The 13,987-nt window shown below is 40.2% G+C and overlaps 1 long non-coding RNA gene across 1 annotated transcript; it reads right to left on the bottom strand.

The window, feature by feature from the left end:
* Positions 1-423: 423 nt before the first annotated feature.
* Positions 424-3,713, bottom strand: LOC139439406 (uncharacterized). The gene is made up of 2 exons (XR_011649319.1): positions 3,501-3,713; positions 424-1,452 (listed from the first exon to the last, which is right to left on the bottom strand). It is a non-coding gene; the product is annotated as an uncharacterized lncRNA (long non-coding RNA).
* Positions 3,714-13,987: the final 10,274 nt, after the last annotated feature.

Below are 13,987 nucleotides of genomic sequence, written 5' to 3'. Positions count from 1 at the left end.
CAGTTTCGGGAAGCGGATTTGGCTCAATGGATAGAGCATCCACCTACCACATGGGAGGTCCATGGTTCAAACCCAAGGCCTCCTGACCCATGTGGTGAGCTGGCCCATGTGCAGTACTGATGTGTGCAAGGAGTGCTTTGCCATACAGGGGTGTTCCTCGCATAGGGGAGCCCCACACACAAGGAGTGCACCCAGTAAGGAGAGCCACCCCGCGCGAAAAAGTGCAGCCTGCCCAGAAGTGGGGCCGCATACACTGAGAGCTGACACAGCAAGATGACACAACAAAGAGACACAGATTGCTGGTGCCACTGACAAGAATACAGAAGAACACACAGCTAATACACACAGAAGAACACACAGCAAATGGACACAGCAGACAATTGCGGGCGGGGCGGGGAGAGAAAAAAATAAATCTTAAAAAAAAAAGTTTCATTGAGATATATTCACATACCATACAATCTATCCAAAGTGTATAATCAGTGGCTTTTAATATAATCACGGTGTCATGGATTCATCCCCAGAAAAAAAAGTACATAAATCTTACGTACACAGTTCCCTGCATTGTCACCAAGTAGTCACACCCAGCTCAAGGACGAAGGCATCATCATCCCTGCAGTCCCCTCCTGCTCTTCCCAGCCTCCATCCCTTTCTTCCCCAAGGGTAACCCCCATCCTGACTCCTAACATCATTGCTTAGTTTTGCCTGGTTATTTTGTTTGTTTTTTTACTTAATATAAATAAAATTATGCAGTCTGTATTCTTTTGTGCATGTCCTCTCTTATTCAGTATTATGTTTGTGAAATTCATGTGTTTTTTCCAGAAAAACTGGAGCTGATTAGCTTTCATTACTGAATAAAATATTCCGTTGTATGATGATGCCTCATATTTCTTTACAGATTCAACATTAACGGAAATCTGGGTTGTGTCTACTTGAGGATATTACCAAAAATTCTACTGTGAACATTCTTGTATGCCTACATCTCTGTTGGTTATATGCTTAGGCATAAAGTTGCTGGGTCATATGGGGTACGCATACGTTAAACTTTGGTAGATACTGTCAAACAGTTTTCTTACGTGATCATACTAGTTTATACTCCCACCAGCAAAGCGTCAGAGTTTCTATTGCTCCACAATCCTTCCCACACATCAAATTTTCCTGCTTTTTAGCTTTAGCCATCTTTGTGCATATGTAGTCATATTTCACATGGTATTAAAGTGACATAATTTAATAAACAGCTAATTGTGTTTCCTATTATCACAGAGCAGACATAACCATAGATGACTTCAGAGTACTCATAAAAATAATTTTGGTGATGTGTCCACATCATCCTTTTTCCTTTTAGGTCCATCTTGATTATGAGTCCATGTCACAACTCATACAAAAACAGCAACATAGATATGTGACAGGTCCATCTGAACCATCTGGTAAACAGAAGGATTTGTCTAATATTTCCTGAAACAAAACAAGATAGAGAAATGGATATTCAAAGACTATAAGGAATAACAGAGAAACTACCCGCTTTTAAAAAATGAAAGGTAGACTATAGAACAATTGAATATATAATTCAACCAATTTGGAGCCAAAAGAGGTTATGTGCTTAAGATCCACAACCACTTGTAGGCAGAGCCAGAGTTAAAATGGTGGAGTCTATTCCATCCACCCATAGCCTTTTTAAGCCTACCCAGATTTTATTATTAGACTTACTTTTTTAAGCCTGAAATCTCTTTGTAAACTCAATTCTAATTTCCTAAAGTTCAGAATAATTTTGTAAGTGCACTTAGCTAACCATAAAAAAAAGATCAGTATGCCCGTATGTTGTAATTGTATAGCCATGCATTTTCTCCCTGACTAATTCGAAGACAATCCAACATTGAAATCCAACCCCAAAGGAACATGCTATCTAGTTATCACTCTTTAGAAAGACAAAAACATTCTGTCTAAATTCCCACTACCTTCTTTGCCAGCAAGTCAAGACTTAGAGTTTTATAAAGCAATCCATGTAAATGTTCGGCTTTATTTTCCTCTGAGGACTTGAGAGGCTTGCTTAGTAATGTGATAGCTTCCTTGTAGGAAGATGTCAGGGCTGGCCCATGATCAGTAGAGCATGGACTTTGAGTTATAGCTCCACACTGATCCATATACATTCATCCAGAGCTCTTAGGTAACAAATGGCACACAATTGCAAATGTCTAGCCTCTGTCAACTGACCAGAATAAAGCTAATTTATCCCTATAAAGTTTATGGCTTAAATCTGTTAACAGAGAGCTGTAGACTCAAACTTGCACTCATTGTCATCTGGGAAATGAGTTTTCTTATGTGATATTAATTTAAAGTACTGTATCCCCTAAGTCAAAATCCCTGAAATCTTGGCCCACCAGCATGATCAGTTTAACCATGATGCTGTTTAAAAACCATTTGGAGCATCACCAACTTTGGAAATTTAGAGGTTTCTCATAAAAATCCAGTTTTTCACTTTTTTTGAAAGTCAAACACTCTAGTCATTCAGGGCCCACATTCCTAGTAACAGAGGGAGGAGCTGAGTGGAAGTGGCTTCCTTTAGAGGTGACTTGTCACCCTAATCCAGCCCCCTTCTCTCCTTTATGCTACCTTCCTGACCCCCATAGCCATATGAGCTTACAAGTCCTGCCCCAATCAAATAGTGTCAAGTCCAGGTTTACGTGTGTGTGTGTGTGTGTGTGTGAGAACAACATCCCGGCAATGGCAGCAGCTTGAAAAATTTCTAAACAGACCATGCATAATTCTGGATTCCTGCTGGATTGCCCAAAGCTGTCTTTTTCCTTGCCTTTTCTATGAGCTTGGATATTGGCAGAACACAGAGCTTCACTGACATACAATGGAGCTGCGTTCATCCAGAATTATCTGGGAATTCTCATACCTTCTTCCAAAATGCTGAGGAATGTAGTTTGAGCTTTCTCTAATTAACAAGAAATCTAACTGACCAGGAGATTTGCAAGTTTAGCTCATCTTTAAGCATCCGTGTTTTGTATTGTTTTCCTGTGAGTCAGTGCTTTTAGCCCTGCTATTTAAAATTCCATAAATAAAGGAAATGAAATTGCAAAAATGGATCATCACTTTTTTGGAAAACCAACCAAATAAATGTTTTGCTCAAAATGTCAAGCATTAGGGGACTTGAATAAAATATTGAAAGTGTGTTCCCTAGAGGAGATGAGCAATTCAAAAATAGAACTTATGAGAACAATGATAATTGATACTTCAAGTGGGAATCAGACTCCATGTCCTAATGAGCACAGAGCAGCATCACCTGAAGAGAAGACAGAAATCATGCTGTGGGAGTCTCTGGGGTCTAGTAGGCAGCAGCTGTGCAGGATCTGAAACTATAGACAGGAGCAACAGTGCGTCCACAGGAAACCACTGGGGAAATTAGTTAAATGCCATATAAGAACCATGCTGTGCAGGATTTGCTGTGGTTAAAGTTCCCCAGAGTTGTAATAACAATGGGAAAGCAGAAACCAGATTACCTCAACCAAGATGCAGCACTGCTAGGAGTCCATCACTGCACAGAACCATTCTTGTCTGTTGGAGTCTTCTTAGAGGAGCCATGCCCTCCCTCCTCTTGACTCATCAGTGATGGATCTTATGACCTTGTTCTGCAGTCATTTCTCAGTGCTTCATCTCTAGCTGTGATAGGTGTCCCATAATGCCATCCATTCCACAGGCATTTTCGAAGTCCCTAGAGGAATTTGTTAGAAATGCAGATTTCAGGGCTCTACTCCCAGAGACTTTGACCCAACAGATCCTGGTGGGTCCCAGAAATTTACATACTAATAAATCCCAAGGGATTCTGACATATGTGGTCTGTGGCCATACTCTGAGAAACCCCATCTCAGAAGGAAAGAGACTAATACCAGCATTTTATGATTCCATCTCCAGCACCAATTTCAAAAATATGCTTTTGATGAAACATCAAATCTATAAAATCCCTGAATTTACGATACAAAACTTCATCCACTATTATTGGAGGTTGTATTACTCTGAAATTTGATAAATAAAATGAAAGAAACAAGAATTTATCTTACCTTTCCTGTATGAACTCTTTTTCAGGGTAACCAAATAGTTTATGACAGAAAATGCTCCCTTGTAGAAATCCAGATAAGGAATGAGAGAATTATTTTCTAATCACTATTTTACAACTACTAATGGAAAGAGTGTAAAAAATGATCATAAATGGAAGGTAAAGACAGTCAGTGAGTGTGATAACCAATTTCATGATGAAGGGATCAGACTGAGGCCACCTGAATCTACTGATGAAGCCCAGTATCCCTAAAAATGGGGAAATGGACATTGTATGCCTCATGAGGTGATGCAGCAGGAAGTATGATGTTTTCTGACCCCAAAACATCATCCTAAATCTCCTTAAGCAAGTTTATAGGAAACACAGGGGATAAAGAGACAAGTTAAATAACACTAATAAGAAGCAAGAAGATAAATCCAAAGTGTGGATCATTTTACAGGACAACCTACCCAATTTTTACAACAAACCAGTTGTCAGGTAAAGGGAGGAGGATTATTGTAGAATAAAAGAGAGTTAAAGATATAACCAAATGCTAGGTATAGGTCTTATTTGGATCCTGATTAGAAGAAACTGACTATACAAAGGCAATCAGGGAAATCTGAATATGGACCCAATATTTGATGATAATCAGGAATTACTGTGAGATACGATATCATGGAGGTTATGCTTTTTAGAATGTCTTTATCAATTAGAGCTGCATAAAATGCTTATGGTTGAAAAGACTCAGTGTGGAATTTGCTTGAAAATAGTTTAGCAAAAATGAGGGTAATTGGACAGATGAAACAGGATTAGCAAAATATTTCTAATTGCTGAAGATTGGTGTTGGATACATGGAGGTTCACTATACTATTCTCCTTACTTTTGTGTATGCTTGAAACTTTACACAACAAAATATTGTTTAAAATATGCTTTTGTTGTAGATACCCATCCCTTCCAAATCAGGCTAAGGAGGCTAAGAAGACTGACCGAGAATTTGAAGTTATTGACTGATTGTTACTCAGAAACTAAAACATTCCCTTCCACTGAGAAGACCCCTAGAAATATCTTTCCAGAAAGTCAAAACCCAGTTTTCATACCTTCAGATCCATTTTTTCTCTCAAAGCACTAGTGATGCTTCCTTCAGCCACATTACCCTCTTCTGTAATAGCTTAATGAGATGCACAGAGTAAATGGAACTCTATTTGTAGCTTTAGCTGCTCAAGAACCATTAAAATACTCTTAAAAGCATTGCTCATCTCCTAAGTGAGAGAAAACACTTTTCCTTAAATTAAGAGAAAACAACTCTCCATACTTAGAAGTGTTGGGTATTATGAAATACATTATTTAGATAATGAAAAAGTGTTGAAAGCGACAGTGATTGTACTTTGTTGTAGCATATTTCTAGAGTAAACAGTTAGCTGTTTTAAAATACCTACAAATTATTTTGTTCTTGGTCACCTTAAAGAAAATGGCTCCAGATTAAAAATGGAAATGTTCTGAACCAAAAAGTACTCTAATTAATTAATCTTAGTGCCTTTGTAGGTTTTGAGGCCAATACTGTAAAAATCTGTACTGTAATTTAATTCTTAGAGGCCATTTTACTTTCATTGCCTTCAAAGCTAAATTTGACTGTTCCACTCACTCCAGGGTGGCTAATTAACATCCCCAGCACAAGTCTCTTGGCCAGCCTTCTTTCTATTTTTTTAAAGATTTATTTATTTATTTAATTCCCCCCCTTCTTTCAAATGTCTGCCTCCAACCGGGAAGACAACAGTCCAGGACACTAACTTGGGCCTTTTTAAATAATACGTAAGTAATATTTCCAATTTTTAAGGTCATAGCCAGGGGTTGCATGGGTCCACCCCACCACCACCCCACCACCCCGTGAGCTCCGGAGGTGCCGGTTGCCGTTGGGCCAGGCGCTACTCTGCGCCCCTGCTCTGTACCCGCAACCCCCAGGGCCAGCCTCTGAGGCCGCCTGCGCCCCACCCTGGCCCACAGCTCTGCTGCCACTGGCCAGTCACTTCGCTGCTACTCCCCTGGGTTACAGGAGACAGATGAGGAGTTTGATGCTCACTGGGTGACATACTTCAACAAGTCAGATATTGATGCCTGGGAATTGTGTAAAGGAATGAACATGCTTGTTGGCTATGATCTGGTTCCAGAACCCCAAATCACTGATTCTGCTCTGCAGGCATGCAGACGGTTAAATGACTTTGCTGGTGCAGTATGCATCCTAGAGGTTGTTAAGGACAAAACAGGGAAGCGGACTTGGCCCAGTGGTTAGGGCACCCATCTACCACATGGGAGGTCCGCGGTTCAAACCCCAGGCCTCCTTTACCCGTGAGGAGCTGGCCCACGTGCAGTGCTGATGTGTGCAAGGAGTGCCGTGCCACACAGGGGTGCCCCCCGCTTAGGGGAGCCCCAAGCGCAAGGAGTGCGCCCCATAAGGAGAATCGCCCAGTGTGACAGAAAGTTCAGCCTGCCAAGGAATGGCGCCGCACAGAGAGCTGACACACAAGATGATGCAACAAAAAGAAACACAGATTCCCGTGCCGCTGAAAACAACAGAAGCGGACAAAAGAAGAACACGCAGCAAATAGACACAGAGAACAGACAACTGGGGAGGGGAGAGAAATACAGAACCTCATAAGGAAATCCACCCCCATGCCATCCAGGTACTTAGATCAACTTTAAATGAATCAGGAATCTCCACTCCAGAGGAACACAAAGTGTAAACGCCCATGGATGGTCTTCCCAAGAATTTATTGTTGTTGCTAATTGATTGTAAACTGTCACCTGGAAATATTGATGATAACATATTACCTGATTCAAACAAGGTTTCCTTTATTGAATACCAAACTGTGTCATGGTATAACGTGGACCTTACTAAAAGGGAAACTAGTTTGAACAAAAACAAAAAAAGACTGGTCATAGCCAGGGGAGCAGATGTAGCTGAAGTGGTTGAGTGCCTGCTTTCCATGTATGAGGTCCTGGGTTAAATACCCAGTACCTCCATACAAAAAAAAGTCATAGCTAAATGACTTATCAATTGTTTTTATGGCTTTCCTGTGAAATGACAAGTGCTTTTAAAATTAAGATTTTCTCAAAGGTGTTCTTGGAATATTTACATTAGAATTAACTGGTATGCTAAAAATGTAGATTCCTGGTCCCTGTGCAAGCCTACTTAGTCAGTATGTGGGGGGTAGGGCCAGAAACTGCATCTTTAGCAAGATCACCAAGTGATTCTTCCACACACTTAAGTTTGACAACTAAATTTCAAGAACATAGGGTTTCTCTCAAATCTATGAGAAAAATGGCAGCTGGAGAAACAACTTGAACACCAAATCTAAGCAAGCAGGTAAATCCAGCATGTGGAATGTGTTACAGGATAATCTGGTTTATTCAAAAAGTCAGAGATACGGCTATCGATAGATGAATTGATAAACAAAATGATATATCCACACAATGGAATATTATTCCATCATTAAAAGGAATGAAGTATTATATTAGTATCCAAGGGCTGCTGTAATGAATTACCACAAACTTGGTAGCTGAAAACAGAGATTTACTCTCTCACAATTCCAGAGTCCAGAAATCCAAAATCACGGTGCCAGCAGGGCCATCCTCTTCCTATGGTGCTAGGGAATAATCTTTCCTTCCTTCTTTGTAGCTTCTGCTGATAGCCAGCAATCCTTCATGATCCGTGGCATATAACTGCATAACTACAGTCCCTGCCTCTGTCTTCATGCAGCCTTCTCCTCTGTGTGTCTCTGTTTCTCTGTCTTTTCTCTTCTTATTGGATACCAGTCATAATTGTGTTAAGGGCCCACCCTTCTCCAGTGTGATCTCATCTTAGCTAATTATATCTGCAATGACCCTATTTCCAAATAAGGTCACTTCTAATCCAGGAGGGGGCTAGAACTTCAATATATCTTTTGGGGGAACAATAATTCAGCCCATAACAAATACTGATACATACTACAACTTGGATCAACCTTGAAAACATTATGCTAAGTGAAAATGCCAAATATTATATGATTTCATTTTCATGTGAATATACTACATATTATATATGAGTTTTCATTTTCATGGAATGTCCAAAATAGGCAAACTCAGAGAGACAGAAAATAGATTCGTGGTTTCCAGAGGATGGGGGAGCAAGGAATGGGAAGTGACTGCTAATGGGTACAGAATTTCTTTTGGGGGTGATGAAAATGATCTGGAATTAGACAAAGGTAATGATTGCACAATTCTGTGAATTTACTAAAGACCACTATACTGTGTACTTTAAAAGGCTGAGTTTTTTCAACTGTTGTAAAAAAAAGAAAGGTCAAAGGCACTGAAACAAAAAGAGGGTTGTTGTTTCTATTTTAGACTAAAAGAGGTTTAAAAGAAAATTAGGAAATATAACAATTAAATACAGTGTGTGAACTTTGAATCCTGATTCAAAAAATCAACTGTAAAAGGGTTATTTTTAGGCAATTGGGGAGCATTTAAATATGGACTTGGAAATGTTGTGTGCTACTCTGGCATTCTACCATATAGGACTATGTCTTTTCCTTGAGATACATATTGAAATATTTAGGGGTGAAATTATATGATATCTGTGATACACTTTAAGACACTTGGATCAAAACAGAAGATAGATGGGACAAGTATGGAAAATAAATGTCGTTATTGGTTTTGGTTTATGGTTTTGGCTGGAAGATAAGTACACAGAGGCTCATTGACCTCTATTTTTGTACATGTTTGGAAATTTTCAAAATATAAAGTTAAGAATAAAGGAACTCAGGGTTTTTTCATTGTCTTAATTTGTTTTGATTCAAAAAATTGCAATTGTAGCCTTGAAGTGTTAGGTGAGGTTGAAGAGGTATATAGTTTTGAGCTTTTCAGAAGAATAAGGCCAGAAGTGAAAATTTAAGATGCCTCCATAAACTTGGGAAAATTAATGTACAGAATTGGATGGCATTAAACACAGAGTACCTTGGTCATTAAAAAAAAAAAAAAAGACCATTGAAATTCTTTCTTCAAAGGCCATTTAAAATTCTAGAGGATGAAATTATTGCTAACTAAATATCTAGTTGATGCTTATTCTAAGCAACAAATTAATTTCAGGTCATAATAGACTTGTATTTTGATGTACTGGACTTCACATTTTATTGCGGATGGCTTCCTATGCTGTTGTATCACTTCTAGATCTTAAATAACTCATATGATCTTGTTAGAGATCTTTATTTAAGCTCTAATATACATCTAACGTAGGTATACATACACATAATTTAATGATGAATCATTAGTTAGGGAATTATCCCAAATTATCCCATCTTTCAGGAACGTACTATCTGCTTTCAGTCACTGATTTCAAGAAGGTATTACAGGGAAGCAGATGTGGCTCAAGTGATTGGGCTCCCACCTACCATATAGTGGGGGCTCCTGGGTTCGGTTCCCAGGGCCTCCTGGTGAAGGCGAAGCTGCCCATGCTGCAGAGAGCCGACCCACAGCGCAGAGAGCCGGCCCATGCCACAAACTGATGCCACAAGAACATGCCAGAAAAAGAGACACAGAGCAAAGACAACGAGAGACACAACAAACAGGGGAGCTGAGGTGGCTCAAGCAATTCAGTGCTTTTCTCTCGTGTCAGAAGATCGTGGGATTGGTTAAAATAAAATAAATCTTTAAAAAAGAAGAAGGTATTCCAGTATAGAGTGTAGCCTACCTGCTTCATAATCAGAATCCAGTTCTCTTCCCAAATGTGACATATAGCCTGACTGATTTTCTCTTGTCACATCATGGTCAAGAAATGAAAAAAAAAATGTTTTAATGGACTTTTTTTTTTTTTAAACATTTTTTATTTCTCTCCCCTTCCCCCCCGCCCCCGCCCCAGTTGTCTGTTCTCTGTGTCCATTTGCTGCATGTTCTTCTTTTTGTCTGCTTCTGTTGTTGTCAACGGCACAGGAATCTTTTTGTTGCATCATCTTGCTGCAGTCAATTCTCCATGTGAGCCGTGTCATTCCTGGCAGGCTGCACTTTTTTTCGCATCGGGCAGCTCTCCTTATGGGGCGCACTCCTTGTGCATGGGGCTCCCCTATGCGCGGGCACTCCTACATGGCACAGCACTCCTTGCGTGCATCAGCACTGCACGTGGACCAGCTCCAGACGGTCAAGGAGGCCTGGGGTTTGCACCTCAGACCTCCCATGTGGTAGATGGACGCCCTATCCACTGGGCCAAGTCCAATTCCCTTAATGAACTTTAAGCATGATAAATTATCTTTACTAGGAAATATTCTGCCTAGTCATCAAAATCTTGGACACTTGAAAGTTTGTGTTTTTGTTTTTGTTTTTTAGGAGGAGCACAGAGTGAACTCACTATCATAATCAGATGCCTAGATATCAACAAAAAATTATAAGCCATACTAAGAAAAGGGAAAAAAATGGCCAAACTAAGGAATGTATCAAGACCCCAGATGAGACACAGGATTTGACATGACATGAATGAGGTTCATACAATTCTCTTAAACCAAATGAATGAGTGGATTTACCCTGAAGCTAATGAAGTGAAATTTATGTTTCAGGTTCTTTATTTGCATGGGTCCCATTCAGGATCTGAAAGGAGTTCCAGCAATATTCACTTGGTTGTATATTGTAAAATGCACAAAGTAAGATGTTTGCATCTTTTTTTGCTTAGCAAAGGGCCATCCAAATCATAAAAGCTTCAGAACTCACAAAATCTGACTCCACCCTGGTATCCAAGTTATACTGGAACCACCATTACATGGTGAGGTGGGTGCTGACATTGTGTAGGTAGGATGGATATAGACTTATGAATATAAATATTTATTATACCCTTACAAACACTGGTTTCATCATTCGCTTAAGTGAGCCACATTTGCACTAAAATAAAGAAAATAAATTTTCTCCTGATCTTTCTTTAGAATTGAATTAATTTTTGTACAATACCCTTTGCATGTAGCTATCTAATCAAAATATGCCTCCTTTGCTTTGCTATTTAATTAAATTTTGCAGATTCATTGCTGTGCAAAGTCCAAAGCTTGTTTAGCCTCAGGCTGTGTTGCAGGCTCCAGTTGCCCAGTGGCCTTGTGACGCCTTATGCTGGAACCAAAGCCAGTCACAGCTTCCAGTTAAACCCACTAAGCTCTGCAGAAATTGCATTCCACAGCTCAGCAATATAGATTTTGCCATGAATTTAAAATAACCTTTATAGATAATTTTCACATTTTTTTCAGTGAAGAAAAAAAATATACTTAGAAAAGAGAGAAGTACAATAGCCAGTTTCCAAGAATGTTCTTATTGGAGCATTTGATGGAGCAGGTCACTTGATCCCAAGTAAGATGCCACCATGTCACGTTGCCTCCTCATACACCTCTACTGATTTCAAGTGCCCCCTCTGAAGGTAGCACTTAGCTACCCTGCCTCCTCCTTCCAGTCTAACACAGAGAAGAACTCAGGCAGGGGCTGGGTGAAAGGACAGACACAGGAGAGAGCAACAAAGACATCACAAAGGAGATCCATTCTGTTTTCTTTTTCTGATTTCAGGTCAGTGATTATCAATGTCAAGACTGCTGCCAGTCTTGATGAAATGAGAATATTAAAGGCAAGTTTGTATCTCTAACTCTGGGAGGTATCAGTTCTCCTTTCTTGCAAAGCAGTATACTTTACTCTGATATATATATATACTTTTTTTTTAAAGATTTATTTTATTTATTTCTCTCCCCTTGCCCCTGTTGTCTGCTGTCTGTGTCCATTCGCCGTGTGTTCCTCTGTATCCGCTTGCATTGTCCAGTGGCACTGGGAACTGCATCTCTTTTTTGTTGCGTCATCTTGCTGCATCAGCTCTCCGTGTGTGCGGTGCCACTCCTGGGCAGACTGTGCTTTTTTCATGTAGGGCGGCTCTTCTTGCGGGGGGCACTCCTTGCGCATGGGGCACCCCTATGCGGGGGCACCCCTGCATGGCAGGGCACTCCTTGAGTGCAGCAGCATGCACATGGGCCAGCTTACCACAGGAGGCCCTGAGGACCGAACCCTGGACCCTCCATATGACAGATGGACGCTCCATCAGTTGAGCCATGTCCACTTCTGTAGTCTGATATTATGTTCTTGCAACTACTTACAGAGAGATAAACTAGCCTGTATTTTATTTTTTGCCTTTATTTTATTTCTATAATAAAAATAACTCATTTTATTTTCTGATTATATAAATAATAAATGCTCATTGTAAAGAATTTGAATGATACCACAAAACCAAACATTTTTAAAACATAAAAGACTTGAAATCCTACCATCTTGAGAGAACCAATAACCTTTTAATAGTATCTTTTCATATACACACACATGCATATATAATGCAGCTACTTGGGATTACAAGATATATGTGATTTTACCATAGACAATTTTTCTCTCCCTCTCATTCCTTCTCACCCACCTCTTCTTTCCCCGGCCCTCCAGATAGTGATAGAAACATGTCATAATTATTTGTGCTAGGCTTTGAGGGATAGGCAGGAGTAACAGAGCAAAGGAGAGACAACGGGCAGTTCAGACAAAGAGAACAGCATGTGCAAAGGCAAAGAAGCAAGAGACAGCTTAGAGGAATACTTCTTGAAACTAATGTGCATACAGATTACTTGGGATCTTGTTGAAATGCAGATTCTAGGCAGATTTGTGATGGAGCCTGAGAGTCTGCATTTCTAACAAACTTCCAGATGATGTCCATGTGTCAGACCACACTTTGAGAAGCAAGGGTATAACTACCACCTTGTGCAAAAAAGGGTATCCACCAGCCACATGTGACTTTTTAAATTTTCATTAACTAAAGGTAAATATATATTTTTAAAAATAATCAGTTTCTCCATTGTACTAGTCACAGTTCAGGTGCTCAATAGCCACATGTGGCTACCTTATTGGACAGATAAAGTATCTGTCCAATATATCATTGGATATATCATTGCAGAAAATTGTGTTGAGCAGTCCTGGATAGAGCATTCAGGGAACCACCATTAGTTCAGCATGGTAGGATCACAATGGAGTTGGGGCAGTTAGGAGGTGGTGAAAAGATAGGAAGGCTGTTGGTCTTGATTCCAGTCATTTAAGAATTCCCAGTGGAGAAGGCATGTGTGATCAGACGACGGCAGAGGAGGATTTACTGGGGGAGGTAAGACTAAGACATAGAGGCTGATGCAGTGGGCCAGAAAGTAAATGATGGGAGCCAGAACTAAAGGATAAGGTAGTGGAAGAGGGAAGACTCATGGGATGGTCAATAGGAAGAACTGACTGAATGGAAGGGAGTAAAGGAGGAGGAGACTGAGAAAGGGATGAGCAGGCTAAGAGAGGGATATATTAGGGCTGAGTCCGGGAAAGATGGGCTAAGGAGTTGTTATTCATCAAGGCAGATGGCACAAAAGGAAGTGTGGGGTTGTGGGAAGAGGATGAATTCTGGTACAAGCTGGTTTTGTTGGGTCTCAGACATTCAGATGAAGATGTGGATGCCGGTGGGTGAAGGGCCTGAAGCTCAGTAAAGTGGTGTGGGCTGGATGATCACTTCTGCATGGGCGGCCAAAGGGGGCAGTGGAAAGCAGGCAGGCTGGGGTCCCAGATTGAAATCCAGCTCTGCCATAAATTGTGTGGTGGCTCTGATAAGTCACTCAGGTTTTCTTGGCCTCAAGATGATATTGGTACTTTCATGTAAAGTATTAAATACTATCACTGGTTCATAAGTACTCCTTCAGTGTCACTCTCATTATCTGTCTTGCAGAAGTATTTTAACAATTAGAGATAATGTATGTAATGTGTCTGGCACTCAGTAGAAGGCATCTATTATTGTCATACCTGAGAAGTTGGTCAGTTAGTGTACAGAGTAAAAAGATAAGAGAATTGAGAAAGAATGAAGTCAGAACCAACATTTGAAGGGGAGGACAAAGAGTAAGAAGGGGCTAGAGG

The sequence above is a fragment of the Dasypus novemcinctus genome, chromosome 1, assembly GCF_030445035.2.
Source record: "Dasypus novemcinctus isolate mDasNov1 chromosome 1, mDasNov1.1.hap2, whole genome shotgun sequence".
Taxonomy (NCBI): Eukaryota; Metazoa; Chordata; class Mammalia; order Cingulata; family Dasypodidae; genus Dasypus; species Dasypus novemcinctus.
This window is presented reverse-complemented; position numbering and strand designations above follow the sequence as displayed.